Source organism: Drosophila melanogaster, chromosome 3R (assembly GCF_000001215.4).
Source record: "Drosophila melanogaster chromosome 3R".
In the NCBI taxonomy this organism is placed as follows: Eukaryota; Metazoa; Arthropoda; class Insecta; order Diptera; family Drosophilidae; genus Drosophila; species Drosophila melanogaster.
The window spans coordinates 12,832,637-12,838,117 of record NT_033777.3 but is presented as its reverse complement, the minus strand read 5'-3'; the positions used below and the strand labels follow the sequence as shown (position 1 = coordinate 12,838,117).

The 5,481-nt window shown below is 40.5% G+C and overlaps 1 long non-coding RNA gene across 1 annotated transcript; it reads right to left on the bottom strand.

The window, feature by feature from the left end:
- Positions 1 to 4,392: 4,392 nt before the first annotated feature.
- lncRNA:CR46217 (long non-coding RNA:CR46217) lies at positions 4,393 to 4,991 on the bottom strand. The gene has a single exon (NR_133388.1). It is a non-coding gene; the product is annotated as a long non-coding RNA:CR46217 (long non-coding RNA).
- Positions 4,992 to 5,481: the final 490 nt, after the last annotated feature.

The following is a 5,481-nucleotide window of genomic DNA, read 5'->3' as shown; positions in this document are numbered from 1 at the left end:
TCGGAAAGGGAACGCCGCCGGCAAAACGTAAACTCTTCAATAATTGAACGTATAGTCATGAGGAAGCGATAAAATCGAATTGCTTCCTTAATGTGTGAAATTGATACAGGAAACAATTTTCCACATTGTTATGGCTCGCACATGGTGCAAACGAAAAGGCAAAGGCATTGGCATTGACACTTTCACATCGGAGTATCTTCATCGGTGACATAGGCCAGCCATCAGTTGAAGTCCCTTAGCCGAGATAACTTCACATCTGCACTTAGAAAGTAATTCCCCTTTGATCTAGAATCATTCTTATTAATCTCAACTATTACCAAACCTGCTGCAAGCTTTGTATATGTTAAATACTATAGAATAATATGTACAAACAAATGAACCAGATTTAATCATTTGACTTAATCGTGATTATATAAATATATTTAGTGGTTAAGACTACATGGTACTTTGTCAAGTGTACCGCGTGAGTTCAATACCAACAGATTCTGGGCAGACAAGAGAAGGGCTCAACTGACTCAAAGCCGGGCTAAATATTATATTTCAAGGACCTCGTCTATTGTACATCACCCTACGTCGGCAGTCCATAGTCGCTTCTTTACCCTCCTGTTGCGGTCCACGGTCCATCAGTGCTTGCAAATATGCTTTTGAATTGGTTTACGGCCATTGGAGCGCGCACATTAGAGGAGCAGGAGAGCCAGGACTCTGCGATCTGGGAGCCGGGATCCGTTTCATATACCTCCCCGATTGCATGACCACCAACGCCACTCCTTGATGCTCCGCCATTCTCGGCGAGCTTTTGCTAATGGCGTGGCTAACACGATTTGCGGCTGGAGCAACCACTGGAAATCAGCACAAAAAGTGCAGTAGGAAAAATTAATCCATTTTATCAAGAGCCTATTCAGTCGCTAAATTTTAATCGTCTATGATTATCACTTTCTTATTTGTATCTTATTGTAAATGTATATAACTTTTTAGTTCGTTTGTTTTTATCATTTGCTTGCAAGTTTATTTGACAATTAAGGTATTTCCCTCAGTGTAGACAAAAACCGTGATTTTCAATTGCGGTGGATGGCGAGTGCGGGGAAGAATATTCCCGGCTTCTTGTGATTCCGCGCCAGCCGATGAAAATGATGAACCAAATGCAAAGCCTGATCAAACATTCCGATTGGTTGGATGCCACGCAATGTCCTGGACATCCTGGCCTGAAACCCAAAGGTTCAGTTCGGTTCAGCTCAGGAGCCGCTGTCTCTAATACGCGTCAATTGCGAGCGGCGTGCAACTCGAGAATATTAACGGCGCGTACAACTACGGCAACAGCGGCAGTAACAACAACCTGGCTAAAAACATTGTTAACTCGCTGAGAGCCGTGTGCCGTTTACATAGCTCGCTGCACTGCGGAGGGTCCTGGGAATTCCCACGGAGAGATGTAAGAACGCGGGTCGCAGGACTCAGGATGGGGGGACAAGGATGGCAAGACGACGCGACGTTGCGCGACAATTTTCCGCTTGAATTACGCTCCCGGTTCATGCTTCGTTTGTACAGCTCGCAAGGGGGTGGAAAATGGGGGGTGTAGCAAAGTGGGCGATGGGTGGCAGGTGAAAATCGCGAAAGAACGGGCGGATGTCAGGGAAAAAATAAATAAGCGGTAGCAAATTTCCATTTTTGCCAGGCCAAAGCAAAGGCCACTCCTCAGGGAGGATGTCCTGGATCACGCACCATACGCTTAACTAAAAAACCATCAGAAGCCTTTAGTGTTTTAGCCAAATCAAAAATCAAGTTTGGCAATCCATTAAAAATATTAAATAGGTTAAAAACATAGATACAGTCTTCAATAAAATATATCAATATCTTTTGATATGAAAGTGTCAAATTGGTTAAAAATATGTTTAAATGATTACTGATTTATACCTGTTTAAAATTAAATTTAAATTGAAGAGTTAAAATTTTTTGATCAGTGTAGAGAAGCAGGTGCGACAGAATTCGCTACAATCGACGGTTGCTTCTTTGACTCCTGCTGATCCCTCCGTTTCCCCTTCCTCTCCTCGCCTGCTTTACACTAATTCTCCCCAGAGATAAGCCCTATGCAAATAATGAAAAACTATAAAAACTCATGTGCGGCCAAGCGGAGTGAAAAGCGAGAGGGGAAAGGCGTGGTGGGGCGGTCACAGGAATCTGGTTTCAGACAACCGGGACGTTGAGAATGAGCCATGGAAATAATATCAGGAAAATAAAAATGTGCAAAAGGGCGGAAAATAATTCAACTAAACAATGTACACGTATTTACATAAATGGATGAAGCCGCTATATTCAATTACCCAGCTTAAAGGAGTTGACATGAAGGGGGAAACAATAGCGGGAAAATGTTTTCGTTCAAGGTGAACGCGATAAGCGTTGATTTTAATAGTGTGGCTATCAATAAAATGAGTTGGGCTTTATACTAGATGTCTTATTATTGCTCATTGTTTATAATTGGCAATACTCTTTGGCTTCAAATAGTGTATATTATAATTTACATATGCTCACTTAATTAATGAAAAAAAATAACCTTGAAGGTATATGTAAGCTTAAACGCGCTTTTTTATATTTACAATTTATAATTTGTATAATACTACGTATAATACGACTTTTCCAAGACTTTGAAACTTTAATAAATTATTTGCAACAAACTGTTCTTATGCTAAAAGTATTGCGGCCTTGAGAACATTTGTCATTTGACTATTAAATTGGCAATATAGGACGAATCCGTTGGCCTGGAAGATCTTCGGCATCAGCACGCACAAAGACAATATCAATGGACAATGTAATGCGCGCATATAAAATGATGGCAAACATTTAGAAATGTATTGGGACTATAAAGATTTTACGCAAAACCAAGAAACGAAAATCGAAATCTAATAAAAATTTCCATTTTTCTATGCGCAGTTAACTTTATGCGACACTTGTTTGTGTGCGTGTGCAAAGTGTTAAGTGCACACGCACACACTCTCACTCAAAAACTCTCACATATCGGACAACAGGCGAAAGGGCAAACTTTTGTTTCTCAGTTGCAAAACGGCTCGGCTTTTTGTTCCCACCCCCCCATTTCCCAGCGATCCCCTTTTCACAGTTATCCGCCCCTCATTTCATAAAATCGCAGTAGGCACGCACCGCCGTCAAAATGTGTGGCACAGTGTTTCAAATGGGGAAAGTTCTTGAAGGATAATCGGAACTTAAGGTAAGATCTTCTGAGGAAACGAACATTGCACTTTTGCTAACAGAATCAAGCTATGTATTTAATAATTATATTAAGAACCCCATAAGTTAGTAAATAAGATTACTTTTATTAGCCATTATACGCCTAATTAAACCAAACTACCTTTAAATGTCTTAAGCCTTAAAGCGTTGTTCAGTGGAAATGTTGCAAGTCAATATAAAATATTATTTATTTAAGGACTTTCTGAAATATACAATCACTGTGCCGTTTTTTGCAGAAAAACGCTTACGGCTTACGCACACATATAGCCGGACAATTTAAATATATGTATATGTGTTGCCATAGATATATATTTCCTTTATCTTGGGTAAACTTTTAAACTTTTTTAAAACGCCGCGCCAAAGCCGAAATGAAAGAATGCCAGACACACTTCACAAGCTTTTGTTTTTAGAAGCAGGGTCGGCGGGAAACAGGCTGCGGGAAATGGTGGCCCGATAAAGGGGCGGGGCATGAGGCCATTTTCCCCGTTGAAAGCCATTTTGTACGCCGGCAAGCATTATTTGGTAAAGAATATGCCCAGAGCAATGCACATAGATCCAGCTAAAAAGCGGCAGATCCTGAAGGGGGTGATATTGTAGCGAAGGGGAATGTAAAGGGAGGTGGCAGTGGAAGTGGAAGTGCTGCTGTGGCTGTGTGCGAAAAAGTATGTGCAAACTTTCGTAATTTATGTCATACGAAGTGTTAACCGCATGATGGCTGCACGCCGGATTGGATTTACATTGCCAAAGCTCGAGCAGTCGAAACTTCACCGACTACGGCGACGACAACTCCGACTCGGGCTCCGGCTCCGGAATACAGACCATGGTCTACGGCCACAACCATGTCCTGCTCCGGAAGCACAACTTTCTTTTCATACCCCAAGTGGGTATGATAGACTGCAAGGGCAGTAGGTATCTGATGTTATATTATATATTACTATTATTTACCTATTTCATATTCTTAACAAAAGTAAATATGATTCATTGATTAATGTAGATGTGCTTAGGCATTAGTTTTATTATCTTTATTTTAAGTGCATATAATTTATTTAAAAAATCTGGAAAAAAAAGTAATACATTTCAGAGAAATTGTATAAATTTCAGCATGAAAAACCTTAGATTAAATAATATTAGGTTAGTGAGTTTTTTATGTATAATTTTAGTGCTTAAGTACTGTTGACCACTCCTGTATAAACTTGCCGCATGCTCACGCCTAACTAGTACTTCATTTAGGGTAATTAAGTATTTTGTTGTGCGATTTTTTATAGGGCATTTTAAATATTCGTTTCCGTTCCCCGCTTGCTTCGGTTCATGCTGCAAGTTACAACTTTTCATTGGCGATAACTTGAGTTGCAGGGAAGCTCCTGCGGCTTGGCTTTGTGTGGCAGCCTAATTGTTTTCAATTTAATGACCAGGCAGCAGATCAAATTAAATTTGTGTCCCGAGAACTGGTCACGTTTTAAAGGACCTGCCACGCCCCACTTGACCCTCCTCCTGATGCGGTGCCTAATGAAAGCTGGTTAAGTAAATAAATAAATGTCCATTTAGTTGCGTCCTTTTTGTGTATTTTATTTAACTTTTTGGCGGAATTCCCTTTGTACCGGCCGCAGCATGTTCTTAACCTTTTCTTTTTGTTTTGCGGTCCTCGGGCAAAGAAACTTCTTTATTTTAGACCCATGGGCGGTCCGTTTACGAATTTGTATCTCATTTTCCATCGAGTGTCTGTGATTAATTGCCCTTCAATTTTCCGAAAATTATTTAAAAAAAAAAAAGACAGATACCACACAACAAACCGGATGAAAGGCAGAAAGGAAGCCGACCCCAATGCGCCGGTATCTGTATCTGTATCCAATAACATTTGAATGGGCAAAGTTTTTTGCACGAGCATGAAGTTGGCAATTTGTAATTTTCCTGCTTCTCCGTTTGGCGGGTGGCTGGCGGTGTAATAAAAAAGGGACTTTATGCCAAATTTAATTAGGCGCAAAGCGAGCAGGCCAAAAAGACGGAGTGAAAAACGAGCGGATGACTTCGATTTGAAATGTTGCCAAAAGAGCGCAAATTATTTTCGGGGCTCGTCTTTGAAAAGGGTTGACTTTCGACTCGCTGCTCATTCATTTTTATTTTATTTCCGCTTTTTTCTTGCTGGCCAGTAATTTAAAAATGTTTAAAGAGCACATGAATCAAAGTCTGTGAGCTAATATTCAGCCGTCCACGCCAGTTCGTTCGGTAGCTTTTTATTATTCGCTCAAT